Source organism: Peromyscus maniculatus, chromosome 5 (assembly GCF_049852395.1).
Source record: "Peromyscus maniculatus bairdii isolate BWxNUB_F1_BW_parent chromosome 5, HU_Pman_BW_mat_3.1, whole genome shotgun sequence".
NCBI classification, from domain to species: domain Eukaryota; kingdom Metazoa; phylum Chordata; class Mammalia; order Rodentia; family Cricetidae; genus Peromyscus; species Peromyscus maniculatus.
This window is the reverse complement of record NC_134856.1, coordinates 16,185,762-16,210,541: the sequence shown is the minus strand read 5'-3', so window position 1 is coordinate 16,210,541 and position 24,780 is coordinate 16,185,762.

Below are 24,780 nucleotides of genomic sequence, written 5' to 3'. Positions count from 1 at the left end.
AGCATCCTGGAGCTGATGCTGGAGCATCCTGGAGCTGATGCTGGAGCATCCTGGAGCTGATGCTGGAGCATCCTGGAGCTGATGCTGGAGCATCCTGGAGCTGATGCTGGAGCATCCTGGAGCTGATGCTGGAGCATCCCTGAGCAGCATAACCCCTAGCAGGTCTGCAGGTAAAGCCGCCTCTACATTCTTGGCTAAAGCTCCTTGCATTCCCTTCTCTGTGGGAGTCAGAGCCAATTTGTAATAAGCAAGAGCGGTCTGACCCAGATTAAAAGATACAATTAGTCTGTCTGCTTGGTAAACCTAAAAGAGTGCCACTTACAACAAGTTTTTGTTTTTTGACAAAGGGAGATGTCCTGGAAGAACAATAAGACCCCCCCACACCCCTACCCACCCACACACACACACACACACTGCCACCAAGAGCCTGGTAATTTATTTCAAACACTGCAGCAGGGAGGCCGAAGAGCCGCTGAGAAGCCAGGGTGGGAACAAGTGACCTCAGGAGGGTAGGTGACCACCGTTGATCCACTGCAGCCCAGAGGGGACAGGACTGCTGAGCTAGGCTGGAGGGCCTTCCCATTTTTCCTTGCTTCTGTGGTGACCACAGATGTGGGGACACCCTGAACTGTAGATGAGGGGCTCTCTTACTCAAGAGACAGTGACTTTGGAACATGAGAAACCCCAATGGGTCCTGGGCCACATTCACTCTGTGAACTCAGGATGGATTTGTTGTACCCATTTCTCGAAACCCCCGGAGACCACCAAGGAGCCAGTTTCTGATGTAAGCACATAAGGGTCCTTTTATTGTCAGGTTCGAACGTGGGCCACTGCCAGGCAGGCAGGCGGCGGCGGCGGCGGCGGCGGCGGCGGCGGCGGCGGCGGCGGGCCCAGTGGTAGAGAGTTTTTGTAGGGAAAAACTGCAAGCCAGGAATTACATGCTTTGGCATCTCCGGATTGGGTAGAAGGGATATGAGGCAAGGTGATTTTTTGAAACTATTGGTCTAGACTTTCGGTTTGAAACTATTGGGTTGGACCTTTGGGTGGGGAACCACAACCAGCTGAACCAGATTATCTGGATTGCTCAGCAGGATTATCTAGATATCTTCAAGGGCCATAAACCACAAACAGAATGTCTGCAGGAGGATACTGCCCTGTATCCGTTCTAGTTGTCATGGCACATTCCTGAGGTCCTTTCTGGAACTGTGTACAGCAGGTGGTCTAAGATGGTGGCCCTACCCTAATATGGAGTCTGTTTTGCCTTCACAGATTCTGAAACCATCACCTCAAGGATACTGGCAGGCTTGAGGACTGTATTTCCAGGGGTCTCTCTGGCTGGTGTTCTTCCTTTTTCCGATAGACTCAGGCTTCTGCCATAGGTGTATCGTGCCTGGAATCATCACCTGTGGTACCTGTGTATTGAATCCCCGTTCTGGGCCAGCCTCGAAGTATTTCCTGATGTGAATGTCCTTATGTCTTACTCGGCTTCACATTGCTGTAACAAAATGCCTGAGTCTGAATAATTTATAAGGACACTTATTTGGCTCATGATTATGGTGGATGGAACATCCACAGCATGACCTTGGCCATAAGGAAAGCAGTTTCTTGCAGAAACAGCCTAAGTGTGGACAGGAAGAAAGGCAGGGAAAGGCAGGCTCCAAGTCCTGTGACAGGCTCTCATGGGCCCTATCCAGTCCTGTGAGACCCAACCCACTCCCAAGAGGCAGTATGAACCCATCACCTGCCTTTAAGCCTCGTACCTTGACAGTTTTACCAACTCAATACCATCACACTGGGGACCAAACTCCAGACTGTAGCACCCCCGGGCTCACAGCCTCAGGAGTCTGCAGCAGATTTTGTTTATTTTTTACCTTTTCTATTTTCTTTTTGGTGCTGGGCCTTGTGCATGATGGGCAAATGCTCTATCCCCGAACTACATCTCTAGTCGTGGGATTTTGAGACAGGGTCTTGCTATGTAGTAAGAGCTCGTCTTGAACTTGCGATCCTCCTGATTTCAGGCTCCCAGGTGCTGGCACTAGGGGCAGGCACTACCTTACCCGCTGGGGAAGGACTCCAGACCCTTTCATAGCTCAGGAACCGGGCGTTTGTGTGTTGAGCAGAGTCTTCTTCACAGTCGCTGTCTCCAGAGACAAGAAAGTCCTAGTGTGTGGATGTTTCCTAATGTCACCTCGTCAGAAACGAGCGTCTTTACAGAGACAACAAGGCTAAAATGAGGTCATCAGGGTAGCTAATACGTCTGACTGCATCCTTAAAGAATGAGGATTTTCCTCACTCTAGCCCTGGTGGAGATCAAGGCAGGGGTCAAGGCGGAGCTTCTGCTTGCCGAGGGACACCCAAATTGGCCAACCCAGCAAGCATCAGAGGCCAAGAGGCCAGCCTGACGTCTCCTTGGAGTCCCGGAAGGCCACTGCTGTCTGGCACCCCTCTCGGACTTCCCGCCCCAGGCTGTGGGTCCTTACAGCTGTCTTTCCGTCAGTCACTCAGTTTGGAGCACAGTTGACTCTCCAGACTCTTGGGTTCCGCCTCTGTGCCGAACTCGGGAGCGCTGTACTTTTCTAGCCTCTCCCTAAACAATACTGCGTGAGCGTGACTGGCAGGGCAGCATTTATGCCATACATAATGTTAGAAGTTGTCTAGAGTCTGAGGATTCAGGAAGAGTCGTACAGCATGAAGCTGAGCTGCAGTAACCCGGATGTCTGAGTATCCACTGACTGGCACCCCAGAGGCTTCCTACATTACATATACCCACAGATACCTTGAGACTAGGAAAAAGTGACTTCGTCCTGAGGCCAGGTTAGAGAGAAAATTCCCCGGGGCAGACATGTGGCGACCTGGCTGACCTGTGGCTGTCCCCAACCCTGTTTTTATTGGTTGCCTTCCATTGTTTCTCTGCTGATGCGGCCAATGAGGCTAGAGTCTGCTGGGAGTTTGCGTGCCCTGCCCCCTTCTTCCTATAAAACCACAGACAAGGCTGGTGCCCTGTCCCCTTCGGCTCCCTGCCCCCTCTGCTCCTCTATACAGCATCACCAGCTGACAGCTGCCAACCCCAGCTTAATGGAGGCAGCCTGTGACATGAGGAAAGGCCCAGAGGGTCTCCCAGCTGCTGGCTCTGCTGAGGTGGACACGAACACTGGATTTCTTAGGGAAGGTGAGCTTTGAGCTGTTCAAGTGGCTGCCACCACAGTTCATCACCCGAGTGCCCAGAATGTTCCACGTGTCTACAGATCTGGCTACAGCCAGCTCAGGCATTACCACCTCATGTCCCAGTGCCTCTGTGGAGAGTCAGTGAGTCCTCCAGGATATGCTCCCACTCTTGTTCTCAGCTGTAAAGAACTCAGGCCATTTAGTGTCCATTTCACCCACTGGACTAAATGCAGCGTTATGGCCGGTCTAGGCTTATCTTCTATTAAAGTTGTTTAAGGACATTTAAATCACGCTGCCTAAATGCTGTACGCAGCACTGTGCCACACCCCCAGCAGCCAGTGTTTGTTGGTGAGTAGATGAATGAATAAGGAAAGTCCACAAAGGAATCCGCCTGCTGCATTCATTTGACGCTGGAGTTTTCAGTGTGTGAAGGAGGGGGAAGTAGATTGAAGTCATGTGAACAAAATCTTGCCCGTGACTCCCCTCGGCAGACAGACGAAACTGCACTCGATGGCCATGTCATCGATGCAGGTGAGAGCCCCGTTTGAAGATGGCCGCCCACCTAGTCACTGTTCTCCCCACGCAGACCTGCTGAGTGTAAACCTGCAGCCCTAACATCCGCTGTCCCTTCACTGAGCCCTACTGCGTTCCAGACACATCTGAGCACACGCTCCCTTGCCCCAAAGTGGATCACAGCACCTGACATTCTGGGCGCCCAACAGGCTACGCGGTGTCTTCTCCGTGGTCCTTGCCTGTGACATTGATTCCTGTGTTAGCCGTGAGAGGTGGCAACAAAGCTTTCTTTGCAGGGCTCTTCCATGCCTCCCTGCCTCTGCTGGTTTACATTCCACGATTAAACTAATTTGTTTCCTGTTTGCTTCTGGCTGCCGGCTTCAGACAGCTCAGCTCTGCTGCCCCGTGTTCCAACTCGGCCATCCCCCTGCTTGTCCTTCCCATCCCCAGCTAACCACATCTGAGGGGGAAAGATTAGCAGGCTCAGTGCAATGTGACTCCGGAGCTGGCAGCCAGGATGCTGCTGCTACCGCTGAGAGCTGGGGGTGGGGAAGTGAAGGCTTGTGGCTGCTTGGGAGGAAAAGGAGGCCACCCAGCTGGGGTCACCCCTCATCTGACAGCCAACAAATGGGAATAATCACTAATTGTGTGGATGTTGCTGATTGGAATTGTTGTAGCTAACCCCCATCCTGGCATCTCAGCCCACCTTTTGGGCATTTCTCAGGATATGATGCCATTATTATTATTATTATTATTATTATTATTATTATTATTATTTTACCTTTTTATTGATTCTTTGTGGATTTCATATCATGCATCCAAATCCCATTCATCTCCCCATCCCTTCATATCCACTCTCTGTCCTTGCAATGCCCCCAAATTAAAATAAAATTTAAAAGAAAAACCCCAAAACAAAGAAAATCTCATCAAGGAAGCTGTAGTGTGGTCCAGTGAGTCACACAGTAAATCCTTTAGTCCATACACCTTTACTTACAAGTGTTCATTGCAATGAGTCATTGTTTTGGTTCGAGGCCTCTGGCTTCTGCTGCACTATTGATACTGGGCCCTTACCGGGACCCTCTTGGATATCCTGTTGTTGTCTTGTGTCATGGAGATCCCGTAGCTTTGGATCCGCAGGTCCGGTCCCTTCCCATTCTCTAGCAGACCGTAGATGAGGTGGGCTAACTCATGGTTCTGGTTCTGGGCCTGGTTGACGGCTGGGTTGGTCAGCCCACCAGCTTTCTCTCATTGTCACCACCTGAGTAAGCTCTCCAGCACTGCCTCAGCTAGCCAACCCAATGCAACAGACAGCAAAGAGTGAGGTCAGCTCTCCTGCTCTCATGCCCTGGGGTCTGGCTCACCCACATCCACACCACCAGGGCCAGCTCTACTGTTTTGCCAGGTGAGGTGCAGGGCCTGCTCTCTCCTTCCCGAGTGCTGCAGTTGACGAGGGATAGGACAAATTCTTCCTTTCTCATGCCCCTATGGCCAGCTCCCGTCAGAGGTGGCAAGGGGTGCAGGGAGGAGGGCATCTTTCCCTCACCCATGCCACCACATGGCATACAAGAGGGAGACAGGTCAGCTCTCCTGCTCCCAAGCTCTCGGGGCTGGCTCACCAGGATCCCTACCAACTGTGCCACCTGGGAAAGGTGCAGGGCCTGTTATCCCAAGTGCTGCAGCTGATGAGGAGCAGGGTCAGCTGGTCCCACTCTGGTGATCTCAGGGACAGCTCTCCCATCTGCCACAGGCAACAAGGGGTGAGGGAGGGGGAAGAACATCTTTCCCTGGCCCACTCCACTGTATGGCAGATGAGGGGTGGAGCCAGATCACCTGTATCCCTATCAACAGGGTCAGGTCTACTAAGCTTCCCCCGGTGAGGTGCAGGGCTAGCTCCCCTGAGTGCTGCAGCTGGTGAGGGGCAGGGTCAGCTTTCCCACTCTTGTGACCCTGGGATCAGCTTTCTTGCCAGCAGTAGGGGTTAAGGGGTACGGGGCCAGGGTGGAAGGGCCATTCTTGTACCCACTTCCCAAATGAAGATCCCAGGATCAAAGAGTGAAGTCCTGTACAGAATGTCTGCCCAGGACATCGGCTTTAAAGCCTGGTGGGTCAGATTCAAGAAGTCACGATCCCATGCTGTCTCCAGACAGCACCTCAAATCTGATGCCTGCAGGTGTTGACTGAAAAAGAACCCACATTCACAGCCTGAAAACAGAAAGGGGGAGGTCTGGAAACAGGCTGGAGTCAGAGATCTGAGACCCCTGCAGCCTTCTGGGTGTCCCCAAATGGCATGCTTTCATTTTGAAGTGATAAACTAGGAATATGCTTTCCCCGAGCTCCCTAGTTAGTGTCTGGAAAGATGTGCAGTTTCCTCACAAGTCTTCTCTTGGAGAGAATAATTATGGCTGTTAGATTGTTTATTTTTAATGCCCAAAAGACTTCCCACAAACTATGTTCATGTTGAATATAGGAAAGAGAATCTATGGCTGTGTTTATTTTTTCAGAACTGGCCTGCAAACTGCTTGGTTAATAGGCCACCAAAGCCAAGTCTCTGCATACGTCATACCCCATGTAGCTCCTGAGTAGACACTGAGTAGAAATGAACATAGTTTAGAGCAGTGCTTACAGCCCTAAGCCAGAGCCATGCAGTCTCCTAAGGCTGAGAGTTTAATTTGGTTAAGCCACACAGTGGACTACTATACAGCGAGGAAGATAAATGAAGGCTATATCAAGGCTGAGGTAGGACCTGCTGCGTTGACCAAGCAGAAGTCAGATTCAAAGTTCATCCTATAAAATTTCATGTACACAACATTCATTCAAATACAGGAGCAGCTCATGTCTGGTATTAGTTTGGCCTTGTGATGTCAGGGAAGCATGGTTCCGAGAGACAGACATCAGACTGTGATTGCTCCAAACCACAGAGGAGGCACAAAAAAAAAAAAAAAAAAAAAAATCTGCATGGAACCATGACCACACCTAACAGCAACTTTGAAATCTTCAAAAGGACTATGGTAAAGCCATTAAGCTGATTAACACCATGGAAAGATCTGCTTTGGACTACAAACTCCTTAGGACAATTTTGAGATAGCTAGCTGAGATGACCCAGCCTGACAGACTACTTGAACAAGGACTTGAAACAAGCCCTGAACTTTCCTTTTATGCAGAGACTGGACAAATGATACAGGACTTAACAATTAACCCAAAAATTTTCTTTTCAAGATTCCCTAAAGATTTCTTCACCCCTTGAAAGCAGAAAGAAAAAGAGAATAAGATATGAGATAGATCATTGAATCTACTCTGAGAAAAAAGATAAAGAAATAATAGGATAAATAGGTAGATCATTGAATCTACACTGAAGAAAAAGGGGAAGATATAAAAATGACAAAAGGTAGACTACTGAATGTATTATGAAAAGAAAAAAGAGAGAATATGGATATAATAAGATAAAAAGGGAGATTATGGAATCTACTTTTAAAAAGGAACTGCTTGTTTTAAATAAGATAAGTAATGAAAATTTTTTGGTCTGAGTTTATCAGATGTTACTGGACTGGACATTGTTAATATATATAAGGGAGTTTTTATCTGAATCTGTCAAATGTTAATGGACTGGATATCATTAATGTAATTTTGGCTTATATATTGTATATACTTATTGGATAGTTTTTCTTGTATTAGTTATAAGCTTTCTTTAATTTTAGACAAAAAGAGAGGAAATGTGGTGGTATTGTGTTCCCCCAAATATTGTGTACCTTAATAAACTTATCTGGGGTCAGAGAACAAAAAAGCCACTAGTTAGGCAGTGATAGCACACACCTTTAATCCTAGCATTCTAGAGGCAGAAATCCATCTGGGATCTCTGTGAGTTCAAGGCCACATTGGAAACAGCCAGGCATGGTGACTCATGCCTTTAATCCCAGGAAGCAAGCCTTTAATCCTAGAGAGTAATGGTAGAAAGCAGAAAGGTATATAAAGCGTGAGGACCAGAAACTAGAAACATTTGGCTGGTTAAGCATTTGGCTGGTTAAGCATGTGGCTGGTTAAGCATGTGGCTGGTTAAGCTTTCAGGCTTTGGAGCAACACAGTTCAGCTGAGATTCATTCTGGATGAGGACACAGAGGCTTCCAGTCTGAGGAAACAGGACCAGCTGAGGATCCGGTGAGGTGAGATAACTATGGCTTGTTCTGTCTCTCTGACCTTCCAGCATTGACCCCAATAACTGGCCTCGGGTTTGATTTTATCAATAAGAACTTTTAAGATTCCTGCTACATCTGGATTTAGGCATAGGTGCTTCTTGGGTGCTGGCTTCATTGGGGGCTCATAGTGAGAAGATGCGTTGAGCTGTGTGCATAGGCTGGGTACTGCCTCCCGGGTCTGTTGTACTTTTCCTGGAGAAAGGCCACTGCCTTCGTGTGTTCTCTGTAGCCCACCAGAGATGGAGTAGGTGGGTGCCTGCAGGCTGTGCTGTTTCCACCCAGAGTGCCTGCTTTGGTTTTTAATGCTTCACTTCTTAGCCCAGTCAGTGCTGCCAAACAGGGTGGTCTTCAGTGTGTAACCAGAAAGTGGGTGGCGAGGGTCATTCAACAGATCCTGAGCAGATTTTCAAAGAGAACTCATAATACTATATGAAACCATATAGGGATAATACACAAATGAAACAGTAATAAGACAGTGATTGCCTGATGACAGACAACTTTTCACTCATGTAAATATATATATAGGCACTGGATGGTGTATTTATGCATGTATGGAAACATGTATATAGATGTTATATATGAATGATATAGACGTGGTGTACACACATATGGATTTTATATAGAAAGAGTTATATACACGTAAGTTTTAAAGCTGAGTCAGCCAGTATCAGAGGCAGGAGCATTCTTCCGTGAATTTTTTTCTTCCAGGTCCTGGTCATGGGTGGACCCTAAGACTCTAGGTTTCTTGGTCTCTGTGGCTAGAACCTGGCTCTGTTGCTTCTGATCTTCTGCCTTTTAGTTTTAACGTCAGCATCGTCGCCCACCGAACCGTCAACCTGGACCTGCATCCCTAACAAGCTGCACCTGGCTGGGTGATCAGAAGTCTGGCCCTGCCTTCTGGTTTGAATCAACAGACCTAAATAAACGGCACTTGAGAAGGGGGGGGACATAGGGTAGTTAGGGGGCTTCATTGCTGAAAACTTGGAACCAGTTTCCAGGGTTCTATGCTTTCTTGGCTCAGTTCAAAATTCCCTCAACTTTTCAAAATTGTCAGGCAGTAAAACTTGTGAGTGCCATTGACCACCAATAGCTTGACTCACAAATACCTTGACGTAAGTGACTGTAATCAAGGACCATGACATCATGTAGGCAAGTAGGATTGTCTTTCCTTGGGCTGAAAGCACGGCGAATTAGCTAAAAGAGCAGTCTGGGACAGCAGGAAGTGGACAACTCCTCAAAAACATTCTTGAGCCGGCTGTCTAGGCTCTGGTGGCTGGTGTTCCTCACGGCCCCTCACTGAGGCGATGAAAAGTGTGTTGAGGGAATGTGGTGTGGATTTGGGATGCGGGGTAGCTTACCGAGTGCTTTTTTCCATTGCTGTGACAGAAACAAGTCAAAGAGGGATTTCCATTAGCTGTGGTTTCGGAGAGCTTGGCCTGTGGTTATTTGGCTCCCTGTGCCTGAGCAGAACACCACAGTGGTGGGAACAAGAGCAAAGTGTGTCACTTCTTGGTGGACGGGAATGATACAGGAATGAGGCGGAGCCCAGGGATATCTGCCCAGGGGCCTATTGCCTCCACCTGCCTCAGACACTGTCCCAGGAGTCAAGGGTTGGTGAGGTCAGAGTCCTCATGAGCTACTGGCCTCTGGGAGCATCATTACAGACGCAGGCAGGGAGGGAGGATTTGAATGTCACGGCATGTGTGTGAATGTCAGAGGACAATTTAAAGGAGTCAGATCGCTCCTTCCATCATGTGGATTCCGGTCTTGGAGAGAGATGCTTTACCTGCTGAATCATCCCATTGGTGCCTTGTGTGTGCTTTTGAATCAGGGTCTCTCACTGGAGCCTGGGCCTGAACTGATTGCCATGGTCAGGTCATGGAGCTGCCTGTCCCCCTGGCTAGTGCTGGGGTTACAAGCACATGCCACCATGCCGAGCTTTTCGTGTTCATGCTGGGAGCTGAACCTAGGCCTTCGCACAGTGAGCCCTTCACCATTGGGCCCTCTCTCTGCTTCCTCAATTAAAATACGTTTTTGCAGATGCTGGTCAGTCTTTGCCGACTTGACGCAAACTATAGTCACCTGGGAAAAGGGGACATCAGTTGAGTAGTGGAGGAACTGCCTCCGTCTGGTTGGCCTGTGGCCCACCCTTCTGTAAGCAGGGCCATTCCTGGGCATGTGGACCTAGACTAACTATTTAATAAAGGTTTCTGAGCAGCCAGGGGAACCGAACCAGGAAGAAGCATTCCTCTGCCGTCTCTGCCTCGGTTCCTGCCTCCAGAGTCCTGCTTCAAGTTCCTGACTTGGCTTCTCTCAATATCCATCTGTCCCCTATAAGGCACACAGACCCCCTTCCTCCTTCAGGGTGCTCTTGGTGACTGTTCTGTCATGGCAAAACAGGAAAGTAACTACACTAATATACATTAAATGGAAATATATGTAAATACATGTATATTTTACATACACACACACACACACACACACACACACACACACACACACACACCCCTGTAGTCATTACTCTGCCTTACCCTCCAGTATTAGTAGGTGAGTTTTAGTTTGTGACTATAAAATGCTGTAGACTGGGAAAAACATCAGGTGTAGTGGTATATGCCTGTGATACCAGCACCCGGGAGAGGACAATAGGAAAATCAGGAATTGAGGATCATCATAGCTACAAGTTAAAGGCCAGCCTGAGCTACATGGGTCCTTAACTTTAAATGGGGGTGGGGTGGGGGTGGCGCATGATGTCACACTCTTGTAATCCCAGCACTTGGGAAGTGGAGGCAGGAGGATTGTCCCTGGGTAGTGAATATGAGGCCAGCCTGAGAGACCCTGAGGAACAAAATAAATAAAAGATTCACATACACTTAGACTTGATGAAACTAACCAACAGAACATACCAATGACACCTCTGGCCAGATGCAGAAACTCCAAGTAAGTAAGTTGAACTGTAGACACTGGTCTCCTGAAGTTCTGCAGCTGCAGCCCCATGCCAGCAAAGCCATCGACCTGCCTATCAAGAGCAAATGTCAGCTGCTTGTCTACGTGCTTATACATGCAGAGGAGGAGGAGAGTCAGTGTTAGGGACTCTGCAGGAAGGTATGCAGGAATTCTTCACATTATTTTTGAATATTATATCTATATTATTTTGTATATTATATTTGTAAGTTTATAACTATTTCAAAATAAAGGTTTTTAAATGAAAGATAAAACATTCCATTAATGTGTGCAGTTTTGAGTGGGATTTGATAAGACAGTGAATTAAAAATTATTTGTATAAGATAGAATATCAAAAACTAATATTTTACTTGTAAGTACTAATGCTGTCTCTAAAGTCTGAAATAAGATATTGCTCTGAAAAGTCTGGTGAAAGCTACTAAGGGAGAATATGAAATTGATACGAATGTTGGAAAATAAATACTCTTGTTTTGCTAATATGATTGTGTATTTATGAAATCCAAAAGGAGTTGTAAAAGCCTGTTAGCATTAAAGATATTTGATAGGTGACTAAATGAAATCTAAATGTATAAAAAAATAGCTCCTAAGCCAGACAGTGGTGGTGCATTCTCAGCTCTTGGAAGGTAGAGGCAGGTGGATATCTATGAGTTTGAGGCCTGCCTGGACTCCATAGCAGGTTTTGGGCCAGCCAAAGCTATATAGTGATGGTCTCAGATTCACTAGGGAGACTGTGTGTTTTTGAAAAGCCCTTCAGTGATTCCCATCCCCCCAGGGATGGTCCTTCCTCTCGGGGAGGCTGGGCACTGGAAAGACTCTGTCTGGTGCCCGCAGATCGGTTGTCTTCCTACCTCCATTTCTAAACAAACACCACTTCTCACGCCTTTCGCTGCCGTCTCCCTACACGTCTGCTGCCCTCCTGAGCTGACAGCCCAAGGAACCACAATAGGTCACAAAGCCGGAAGTGCTGGTTATCAGGCAGCTTTTCTCTGCAGTGTGAGCTGTGTTGAGGAAGGGATGAGAGATTTGGAAAGGGCTGTGGCGTGCTTCCCCGTCTGCATTGGCCTCTGCATGGCTGTGGGTACTCTACAGCTCACTACTCTCTCACCTGTAGACACCCCAAGGAGACTCTTTCCCAAGGCACACGGCACATGAGAGGGCAAGTGCATACATATTCACATCTGCACAAGCCTACACACACACACACACACACACACACACACACACACACACACACACACACTCACCATGCTCATGCTCACACATACTTTTACATCATACTGGTGCCTTCAGACACATCTTTCTCTGTGTGTCAGAAGGCTGGACTCTGGGCACGACATCACTAGGCCCTCATTTTCTTGTTTCCAGGTTGGTCTCGTCCATTAGAAACTGGCAGGACATGACCTGATCTCTAAAATCCCAAGGAGCAGAGACAGGGGGCTGAAGCCAGACATGAGCCCTGAAAGCAGAAGGCTTCTGAAAGCTCTAGTATTCCTGTAACCTGGCTCAGTTCTCAGCCAGACTGGAGAAGGCAAAGGACTCCACTGAAATCCAATCTGCGGTTTTAACTGCCAATGGGTCCAGCTGCACAGTGAGAATGGCCAAGGCATAGTCATGGCATCTTCTCTTCTGGCTGATGACTATTTCCCCAAAACAAAGGAAAACATAGAAGAAGTAGATAGGTTTGTTTATGGAAAGTGTGTGTGTGTGTGTGTGTGTGTGTGTGTGTGTGTGTGATAATTGCTAATAGTGCTTTCCTCCATGGCCAGCCTGTGGCCACCTTCCATGCTCAGAGCATCTGGCCAACAGTTACATGTTTTCTTCAGTGTCAACATTGTTGGGGTAGCTGCTCCTAATGCTCTCTCTAGTAACCAGGATGGTGGTGGCCTCCAAACACCAACCAAAGTGCTTTAGGAAGATTGCAGGAGGGAGTTCCTGTGGAGAGCTCTCTGGCCATCACTACTATGGCACTGATACCTGGCTCCAGCCTGCTGCTTGCATTTTTAAAGGGACTTGGTGTCCATGACTGTGTTGTTTGTCAAGGGAGGAACTGGAGCAGCAGCTTCCTCTGCATCCTGTCTGTGCCAGGGCCTATGGAAGGTTTTCTTTAGATGATCACATGACCCAGTGGGCTAGGTGTTGGGAGGAACTCCTTCATGCAGCTTAGAAACGGGCGCAGAGAGATGACACAACCTGTCTATAGCTAGCCACATCCAAGCAGGATCAGAACACAGTGGCAGGGTCTCTAGAAACTTCTGTTGTAAAAGGGACTTCAGTGCCAGGAGCAGAAAACAGGAAAAATTGCTGCAAATGCCTTGTGAGAGAAATGGACGCCACGATGGGACGGGTAAACCATTAAGTGTGTTAGATAGTTTTTGTTACTGTAATGAAATGCTTTAGGTCATGGACATGTAGAGAGAGGAGGTATCTTTGCCTCCTGGTTTGGGAGTTCCCAGGCTACAGTCACAGGGCCTGTGCTTTGGGGCTTATGCAAGGCAGGACATCACGGCAGGAACTCGTGATGGAGCAAACGGCTGAGCAGCAAGGGAAAGAAAGAAAGAGGCAGTGGCCAATGTTCTGAGACTTCTCCAAGGGCGCGCCTCCAGTAATGGAAGCCTTCCCACCCGGCCCCATCTCTTAAAGGCTCCATTATGTCCCTATAACACCACCCTGGGGACCAAGCCTTTACCACATGTGCTTTGGGGGATATTAGGATCTAAAGTGTAGCAGCTGTCTTCTGCAACCCTGACGGGGCATTTAACTGCCCAGTAGAATGTGGTTAATGTTTGACACCTCTACTAAGGTTCCCCACAGTGACAAAATCCCCAGGGCATTGTCACGGTTAATCCTCATTGTCACCTTGCCCAGGGTTAGAGTCAGGATCTGTGTGTGAGCGTGTTTCCTGCAGAGGGAAGACTAACTCTGAATGTGGCCAGGATTGAACAAAAGGAGAAAGGCAGTACCACCCTTCATCTCTCTGCTTCCTGGCTGCAGATCTGAGAGACTAGTTGTCTCACCCTCCTGCGGTGAGGCCTTGCTATGATGGGCTGTACCCACCCCCACTGCCCTGAAACATGAACCTGAATAAGCCCTTCCTCCCTTCAGTTGTTTCTTGTTAGGTATTGATCACAGCACTGAGAAAAGTAACTAATACATCTATCTATCTATCTATCTATCTATCTATCTATCTATCTATCTATCATCTATCTATCCATCCATCCATCATCTATCTATGTATCTATGTATCTATGTATCTATCTATCTATCTATCTATCATCCATCCATCTATCATCTATCTATGTATCTATCTGTCTACCTATCTATCTATCTATCTACCATCTGTCTATCAACCATCATCTATCATCTGTCTATCTATCTATCTATCTATCTATCTATCTATCTATCTATCTATCTATCTATCTATCCATCCATCCATCTATCTATTATCTATCTATTTATCATCTATCTATCATCTATATCTATATATCTATCTACCTATCATCTGTCTATCATCCATTATCTATCTATCTATCTATCTATCTATCTATCTATCTATCTATCTATCTATCTATCATCTATCACCTTCCCACCTACTGACCCATCTATCTGATGAGATTTATTATAGCAGTTATCTTACAGGCATTAAGAAGTCTCACAGTCTGCTCTCTGCAAGTAGTGACCAGATGAGTTGTTGAGGATAAAACAGTCTTTGTCCCACAACCTAAGGAACAGAGGTGTGTGCAGGAGGGGCTGATGATCTAAGACCCTGAGTCAGAAAGTCCAAGATCTGGAGGCATGGATGATCCAGAGCAGGAGAAACTGGTTGTCCAAGTTGGGACAAGAGGAAATTCACCCTTATTTTACCTTTTAGTTCCATCTAGGGCCTTAAGAAATTGGATGAAGTGTAATAGAATCTTCTCAGTCACTGATCAAAAATGCTAATATTTTCTGGAAATGCCCTAGACACACACACAAAAAATGTCTGTGTGGTATATGAAAGTAATTTGAGATCTTATCTCAAAGAAAAAAAAAAGAAAGAAATACTAATCTATCTTTAGTATCTGCTATGGTTAGTGCTGTTCATTGACATGATGGGATCTGGAATCACCCAGAGACAACTTCCAGGGAAACCTACTAGGGTTGTTTTAATTAGTGTAATCTACATAATACTGACTTTTGCAGGCATCAAATATATAAGCTCGAAGGGGTCATGGAGTCTTGCTCCCTGGTTTCAGTGAGCAGCTAAGGCCATACTACAGGCTTGGCATCCCTGCGGATGAGGCTCTGAGAGTTCACCATCTGAGGCTGTGCAGAAGAAGCCTGAGTTACAGTGGCTATCCCAGGGTGTTGGGGATGCCACAACATGGGCAGTCCACTGAGGAAGGCTGTAGGCTCAAAGCGGTGCCAGGCTCAGAGAGTGATACATATGTGTGTGTCGGGCATTGGAAATGGAAGGGTGGGGCTATCTAATCCCTTTGGAACCCAGGCGACTTTTTCAGGAGGCCCAGATGCTGGACAGGGAACTGCAGGGTTTGGTCATTGTGCTGTTAGGTTTTGGTCCTGGCTGGGCCTGGTTACTCCTTGCTGTCCCCTTTTCTTCCCCTCTGTGCCATTGTACATCGGAAGCATGCAACTTGCTTTTTATTTTACAGGAGCTCAGAGTTCACGGATGGCTTTGAGTCTCAGATAAGACCTGAACTTGGAAACAATGCCAGAACTGCTAAAGCCCATGGGGACTTATGAAATTGGACAGAATGTATTTGTGTGTTATAAAATGGCCCTGAGTTATGAGGACAAGCAGTGGAAGGTCATGGCTTAAAAGTAGTCCATTGGGCATGGAGTTGACAAGGAGTGGTTAGCATTGATTGTCAAATTGATAGACTCTGAAATCACCCAAGAGACAGGCTTCTGGCAACATCTTTCGTGGACTATTGTCTTGGTGAAGTTAGTTGAGGTGGGATGACCCACCCTAAAGGTGGGTGGGGCCACTCCATGTGCGTTAAAGACAGAAAGCTAGCTCAGTAGGAACACTTACCATTTGCTGTGTCTTGTCTGTGGATACGATGTGAGCAGCTACCTCAAGCTCCTGATACCAGGACCCTGCAACCTTATCACAGACTGTGCTCTCTGTGAACTGTGAGCCAAATGAAGCCCTTCTTTCCCTGGTCACTATTGTCACTGCAACAGGAAAAGCCACGAGGTGCCTATTCATTTCCATCCCTGTGACAAAATTTCCCCTAAATTTTCTGTGGGGGCACATTTCACAGTCAAACCAAGAGATTGCCCAGTATGTCTTCGATGAAGAAATGAAGAAAGGAGGAAGGGAGGCAGGAAACATACAGGTATCTCTGCTGATCGGCACTTCGTGTGACATCACACAAAGTAGCTGTTGGGAAGAGCCCAGCACAAGGCATTGAACATCTATTTTTATGAATGCCAGTGATATTCCTGCTCAGCACACTCACTTGATTAAAAAAAAGTCTCGACTTAGCAAGAGGTAGAAGTCATAAGCCCCCTATCAGGCAGGAACCAATTCACAGGAGAATGTGAGTGTCACCACAAAGACCCCAGCCAGCACATGTTTGAAGGGGTCATTGGGTGATGCTAACAGACACACTGAAAAGAACATGCTGGAAAACAGTTCCTTTGAGACTGTTGGAGATTTAAAAAAGGAAGACAGGAAAAAAAAAAAAAAATGGCCGGGCGGTGGTGGCGCACGCCTTTAGTCCCAGCACTCGGGAGACAGAGCCAGGTGGATCTCTGTGAGTTCAAGGCCAGCCTGGGCTACAAAGCGAGTCCCAGGAAAGGTGCAAAGCTACACAGAGAAACCCTGTCTCGAAAAACCAAAAAAAAAAAAAAAAGGAAGACAGATAGAGATAGAGATAGAGATAGAGATAGAGATAGAGATAGAGATAGAGAGAGAAAGAAAGAAAGAAAGAAAGAAAGAAAGAAAGAAAGAAAGAAAGAAAGAAAGAAAGAAAGAAAGAAAGAAAGAAAGAAAGCTTCCCCAAGCAGCACTGACCTTCTGCTACTTGGTAAAACTAACAAGACAGTGGGCCTTCTTGATGGAACTGTTTCCCGCGGCAGACGCAGCACAGAACTTTGTCCAGACAAAACAGACAAGCCCATAGCTCTGGCTGGAGAGCTAAGGAAAGTGTGGAAACTGAGGAACATCAAAGTCAAGGCAGCAATCCCTTTGACCGGAGGGATGCTGTCCTCTGCCAGAGCTACACATCTGGCAGGGAGGCGTGGCTTCGCCGGGGTAGGAGAGTGTACTGCACTACATGTGCTGTCACTGTGGCCGCACCACCCCACCTTGTCCTGGGGTGCCAGTCCTTCCTGCTCAAAGTCTTTACCAGGTAGGGGGAGGGACCCCACCTCTGAAGACAGCCTAGGACTCAGGTCCGGCCTTTTCCTGCTGCGGAAGTCGTTGTAGGGGAAGGTACACTGCACGATAGGGACCAGTGAGATTCTTTCTCTTGGAATGTCATGGAAACTAATGGGGGAGAGGTCACTGACTGTCCAGTTAACCTCATTCTTGGATCTTTGAAGGTTTTGGTGGCCACCTTTGTCACCCTGTGGGGGACACACTGGCTGAATAACAGTGCTAAGGAGGCTTTGCTACCTCTCTGGATTTTCCAGACCCCTGTCCCCTGGGGAAGAAAGACTGATTAGTCCCCTGGATGTGCCTCATAGTCACGTGTCTAGCTGAATCTTTTGTTTCCTGGGCAGTCTGGAGCCTCTATCTAAAAGGTCGAGCCATTCTCCATGCCAGACGTGCAGTCTCTCCCAGACCCACCTTCTGAAGAGTTGTGCCTCTGCTTTGGAGGTTTTGAAGGTCCTCTGAAGCTATCCCTTCTCCATGACAAGGGTCTGGCCGCTCCTTTCTCCTCATATCTGAGCTCTCACAGACCTCACCAAGCCTTCTCCTCAACCTAATTGTCACTCATGTGTCTCCACCCCCTAGCTCTGTGAGCTTCTGGAAGGCTGGGACCATGATCTTAACAAGACACCAGGCCCAGCCCTCCAGTCAGACATCTGAATGCACAGTGAGGGACAAGGAGAGACCCATCAGGCCCAATTTAAGAGTTGAGACTTTATCCTAAGAGCAATGCGAGCCTTTGAAGTGCTTGTGAAGGGAGAGGCAAGGCCTAGCCTGAGGTGGGACTCCTTGGTGAGTCTCCCTGCTCTTCCCAGGAGGAAGGCTCCACAGCTGAGCCCTATTCTCACTTTTTTTTTTTTTGGATAAATTTCTGAGGTTTCTCCTCAGGCCCATCTTTCCCTTCTCCTCTCTTGTGGGGCTGCTAAGTGTGGGGCTTTTTAAATTCAGGCTTCCACTGTAGAGCCTGCAGGAGGTCTCTGTGCCTCCAAGACTATCTACTCCATGATGGGGCCCTGCGGTGGCTCTTTGATGGTCCCGTTATAACTTCTGCTTGGAGAGTATCCAGTGAGTGTCTCAGCCCCATGCTTTGCTCCAGGCTTTCTCTCGTTGGCTGGAGCTGGCCCCAAGTCAGGAAGCTATAGATACAATTGTCTGGGTTTCCCTGTTCATTCCGAGCTCCTGCTGCACACTGAGAGGATGGAGAGCAAAGGTGTGCTCCTCACAGGGCCACCTAAGGATGAAGGAGGAGGTCCTGTGGCCCTGTGATGGGGCGCTCCAAGAACAGGGGCTCCTCCGAATACCACCAATGCTCTGCTGTGCTTCAGCAGGTGAAAAATGATCAGAGGCATGATTTTCTAATGTCTGGCTCTTTGGAGAGATGGAGACTGGTTGCCTGTACAACAGAATGGATCCCCCCTTCTTATTCCATGACTGACCTACTTACAGCGTAGTAAAAGGAGACTGATGAAGAGCCAAATCCATGGAACAGAAGTCACACTCCTTTTCAGGTAAACACCCAATTTTCTAAGTTGGAAGAACTGGACACTATAGCATACCCTATGATAATATATTCTGTTATAGTGTACCATCAGGTCACATGCACATCTGTTACTATACTGTTTTATGTGTATGATAGAGATGTTTTGTCTCTATGTATGTGTATGCATATGTACCATGTTCATGCCTGGTACCTGCAGAGCTAGAAAAGGGCATTGCCCCCCCACCCCCGCCAGCCCCCACACACTGGCACTTGAGCTATAGGCTATTGTGAGCTGCCATGTAGGTGCTGAAAACCGAACCTGGGTCCTCCGCAAAAGCAGCAAGAGCTTTGAACTGCGGAGCTGTTCCTCCAGCCCGCACACATGTGTTTTCAAGTACATATTTAGATTAAAAAAGCATGCTTGGTTACGTTGCTAGGCAGTGCCATGCAGTACTTCGATACAGGAGAAAGAGAATGGATTTCAGCTTGGGAAATGGCCACGGATCCACAGAGCTGTGGAATGTGAGGTGGGGGCAAGTTGACATGGTTTTTGAAGTTCGTCTACTAGAGGGCAAGGTGTACACGAGAGCCCACTGTGAGCTGAAGAGAAAGGAGGAGTTTGGTTTGTTTCCTCTCTAATCCGGATAAAGTGTATTGAGAAAGCCTGACTAACACCCAAGAGGAATCATCTTTGCTGTAAAAAAATTAGAATAATCATTGCAAAAACCTGAAATTAAAAAGTTTTAAAAAAAGGCGGGCTTCCCCAAATCTCTGAGAGTCCCTCACTATGTTAGAGGAGGACGTCAACAGAACACAAGGAGACACTCGATTGTTCGCAGTTGACTAGAAAATTCCAGGACTGTACAAAATCTAGAGTTCAAACACTCAGCTGCCCGTGGGGACCAGGATGCTGACAGGAGAGAAGGACGCTGGGCTTAGTGAGGACGGTCAGGGACAGAGACGAAGGCTCACTGAAGTCAGCTGTCCCTGGATCACACTCTGGGATGCTGTGATCAGCACGTGCCCGAGCTCCCGATTATTTTCACTGCCCCCAATTTTCAATTCTAGGTGTGGAGGAAGACTAAACTGACGTCAGTGTCATTTGCCGGAAACAAAATGGTTGTGAAGCATCTTGATTTGATACTGATTCGAGTCCATGAGAAGCAGAGCTTGAGACGAGGATTTGAAGACGATGGTCATCTCAGGAATGACTGACAGGGAAGTGAAGGGGCTGGGACAAAACACCCAATCAAAACACCTCAGGGCAGTGGTCCTCAACCTTCCTAATGCTGCGACCCTTTAATACAGTTCCTCATGTTGTGGTGACCCCCAACCATAAAATTATTTCATTGCTACTTGATAACTTTGCCACTATTATGAATCATAATGTAAATATCTGATATGCAGGAGGTCTGGTCTGTGACCCCCTAAACGGTCATGACCCACAGGTTGAGAATCGCTGCCTTAGGGGAAGCCCGATTCGGTTAGTAGTTTCCGAGGCTTTATTTGATTAAAGTAGAGAGGTTGTGGCAGAGAGAACAGCTCACATCATGATAGTCGAGAAAGAGGTGGGAAGAGAGAGAGAGGGAGAGAGAGAGAGAGAGAGAGAGAGAGAGAGAGAGAGAGAGAGAGGAGACTGAGGTGAACTTCTCTTGAACCACCTTTGCAGACACAGCTAGAGATGTGCATTGCTAACTTCCTAGTCACCTCCCAGTTCAAGCAGGTTGACAAGATTAACCATAACAGGTTGAAACAGGAAAGGGAAGGCACAGCTAACGTGAAAAAGAGTAGGGTACGTCTGTGAATATCTCAGGGAACTCGAGGAAACCCATGGCTCAGAGGTGCTCACTAGAGTCGGGAGGAAGCTCTCTGGCGAAGAACTGCTGCTCCTCCAGGGCTAGGTCTGCATTTCTCTTCAGCTCCACAAGAGTGGAACATCTGCTTCCTGTCAGAAAAAGCAGTCTCAGGTGCTGGCAGGAGAAAGCAGTCGTGGGTTTGGTTGGGCCACTAACAATGTCCCGGACTGAAGTTCAGTGTCATGGACTGATCCCAGAAGCCAGATGATAGACCAATGTCTTAGTTTGGCTTTCTATTGCTGTGAGAAAGACCATGACTAAATTCACCTTGGAGAGAAAAGAGTTTATTTGTTTGCATGTCCTGATCACTGTTCATCACTGAGGGTTGTTACAGCTAGAACTCAAGGTAGGAACCTGGAGGCAGGAACTGAAACAGAGACCATGCCAGAACACTGTTTACTGGCTTGTTCCTCATGGCTTGCTCAGCTTGCTTTCTTATAGAACCCAGGACCACCTGCCCAGGGGTACACTGTCCACAGTGGGCTGGACACTCTCACATCAGTCATTAAGAAAATTCCCTATAGACTTGCCTGTAGGGCAGCTCTCCATTGAAGTCATTGAAGTTCTCTCTTCCCAGATGACTCTGGCTTGTCCGAAATTGACAAAAAATTAACCAGCACCACCAGGAATACTGGAGTAATGCATTTCTCCTACTTAGACACGTGGAGAAACCCTTTAAACTAGAACTTTCCACAGGACAACGCATGTCTAGTGAGTCCCGGTGTGTGCCTTAGAGTTGGGGTCAGGCAAGCAGACCTGTTTTTCCTGTGACATTTTAGCAGGAAATTCAGCTTCCAAATGGCAGGCTCTGAGGCCTGGATGCTTCTCAGCTGTATTGCATGCACATACGATGTCAAGAATCCTCACTCTGGTACTAGTTGGCTGCACAAGGACAGGCAAATCTCTACCTGTTCCTGAGCCTCAGTTTCCTTATCTCAGCAAGCATCCATCAGAAAGTGTCTGCGATTCTGAGTGTGAGCTTTGGATCTTGCCTTGCACAGGAGAACTACGCACTAGCCAGGATGGTGCCGGGCCTTGAGAACCTCCCGGAAGTGGAGGGAGCAGGGAGCCAGGTTGGTTGCAAAGGGTCACTTGTTTTCTCACTCACAGAAGTCAATGAACAGACAAGCTGTGGGAAGTCCCACGGGAAAGGAAGGCAGAGGCTCTGAGCCATGGCTCCTCTTCTAGTAGACTGTTAGCTGGAAGCTACTTCGGCCCACAGTGTCATAAAGGAAGTCAGCAGCCTGCACCCGCCGCCTGTCAATTCTTGGCCTTTGAACAATGGTTAGTGATGGATAGGGCATGCCTCACTCCTGTTAGTGGGTACCAGGAGACCCTGCCCGCTCTGCCCTTCTGCATCCCCGCCTTTAATCAAGGCCTCCGAGGTAATTGCTCTGTAGATGAACAGCTTGCAGCCTAGTGTGCAACTAACAATTAGTTTAGAGACTGTGATCTATAAATTTTGAGGTGAGGGAAAGAGGATTTGGGGCACGTGGGCTATCGTTTCTAATGAAGAAGAATCACACACCGGAAGGGATCCCGAGCATTATTGAGGCAGCTTAATATCATCGCGCCATGATTTGTAGGCCTCGGTAATGCCGCGTGACCGTGGGGAGGGAAAGAAAACAGGGGTGGGGGAGCAAATTGTTGTTGTTTGTATTTCTTAGGAAAGAAACAAAACCCTCTCTCCCGGCTCACGATTTACGACATGTGGGCCGCCATCTGTACAAACCCCAGCGATCTTCAGTCACTGTCTCCACGGCTCTGTAAACAAGGCCTAACGGAGTGGGACACCGTGGAATGTCGTCCTATTTATTGTTTATAAAAATAAACGGGCTGGCCAGAGACGTATGCGAGTCGTTTCATGGAACAGCTGCACAAGCAGGGGTCCGAGCGAGAGGGGAGCTGGGAAGTCGGGAGGGCGAGGGACCTGACCCAGCCAGTGAGAGGCTCTCATCATGGGACCGCTTCGGGAGATGAAAGGGAAGGAGGAAGCAGGGGGCAGGCCGGGAAAGAGCCAGATTCAATGCAAGCCAGGTCCAGCCTCTCCCTTCTTGGTCAGACCACTAGGTTAACCTTTGGAGAGCTGGTCTGGGAGGAGCGCATCCTCATGGCGCAGGGTACAAGGGATGCAGGGGGTAACTTACACTCTCAGGGGAACAAAGGACCAAGGATGATGTGAAAGTCCACCAGACTCCCCAGAAGCTGCTGTTTGACACAAAGCTGTGTGGGTCTCTGTCTTTTTCGAGTATTAAGAAGCAAGATGCGGTGACATCTTCCCTGGATCTAGGGGCAGGCGATTGGCTTCACGGCTTTCCAGCCACAAGCCACAAGCTGGCCTAAAACCTTTTGCCCCCCTGTTATTTGAGGGGTCCAGATTTGTCTCTGAAGCTAAGTGGCAAGGACAGGAGTCATGGTCAGAGGTTCACAGAATGCCATGATTGAAGTGTTCTCAAAGATGGCTCTAGTAGGTGGGCCTGGATAGGAGGGTGACCATAGCTGACAGAAATGGAATATGTCAGAATAGCCATGAAGTCTGAAATGTTCCCAACACAACAAACCTGACGAACTCCTGGATGATGGCTGTATAATTGCCGTAATCTGACCCTCCCATACTGGGTACACGTGTTAAAATGTTTCACCATGCTGTCCCATAAATACAAAGAAATACTATATGTCAATTGCAAGGAAAATTATACTAAAACCCCTCAATTTTTCTTTAAAAATTTGGAAAATGGAGGCCTGAATAGCCAAACAGCTAGCCCAACCTATAAATGAGCAGGACAAGGCTGAGTATAGGCCCTTCCCAGAAGTCCTTGATGCTTGGCTGTGTTGCTCAGGTCGCCACAGACCATTGTCCCACTAGGAGCCTGGTTGATCTTCACATGAGGCCAGTGTCCTACTTGAAGGCACTGTGTGGCCCCCAATACACAGAGTCTATGCTATAGGATGTGGTGCCTGCCAGCATCCCCAAGCTTCTCATTTGGACTTGTACGAGACCCCGTTTGCTGTAGGCACAACAGCCTTCCTTCTGTTCCTCGACTATGCTGAGTTCTCTCCTCAGGGCCTTTGTGCTCTCTGTTCCTCCATCCGGAATCCTTGGACTCCTACTAGGAGCCCGTCCTTCAGTCACTGCCCAAACACCATTGCCTCTGGGAAGGCTTCCCTCAGCACTCACCTAACACAGTACCCTTTCAAGTGCATTGACCAGCTTTGCTGGGGTTTGCCTCCAGTCATTCATCACAATTAGAAATGAGTGGGTATGGTTATCTATTTCTGGTCTGCCTCTGCTCTCTACTTGTTTATTTTAAGTGAGGAAGCTCTCCCATGTCTCCAGAACTTCCAGAATCCAGACTTGAGTTTCATACCACTTAGCTCTTCAGAGCTGGCCCTTTACCATTCAGCCAGGCTTAGTGGGGTTTTGGTAACTGATGGTCCAAGGGGAAGAGCTCTGTGAGTGTGTGTGTGCGCGCGCGTGCGCGTGCACGTGTGTGTGTGTGTGTGTGTGTGTGTGTGTGTGTGTGTGTGTGTATCCACACTCCTAAGAGAAGTTCCCATGGTTTACTTGGGTTTATCCAAGTTTACTTGGTGCCTTATTTGTTATTTGCCTTTCACACTGAGGATGTAGTTTCCTTGGACCATCAGTTACCAAGAGAAGACCTATGACTTCCATCAGCTTTTCTAGACTATTCTGTCTCAACATAAACTGAGCATCACTAAGTTAAGTTGTTGACACTTAGACTTATTTCAAAATTGAGAACATGTTTCCTAATTTATTTGAAAACAAAATGTTTCCCTCATAATCTAGGGTATTTGCTAAGCCCTGCAAATTCAGACAGTGTTGAAGCGTTTCCTTATTGAGGTCCTCTTACTGAGCAACTGCAGGTGCCAACCACCGCTCTCCAAGCCATAAGGACGGAGCATGTTTCTGCTCTAAACTCTTCCCTCCTAGGAAGCAGGGTGAACAGAACAAGCAGATGTACCGGGAAACCGACTCCAGTTAGTGAAAGCGCTCTACCAAGAATGGGTTTGAGTTCCGTGACTAAGAGGAAGGCATTGCTTCTTGTTGGGTGGCTGGGGGAAGTATCTTTGCCACTGTCTCCATTGACCTGAATGACCAATGGCCATGAATGACAAGATAGAGGCAGCCAAACCACATCCTGGAGAATATTTCTAGACTCAAAAACAAAGGGAAGTTGAAGGCTGGTCCTGTGGTGGGAGTCAGCTTCCTAAGTT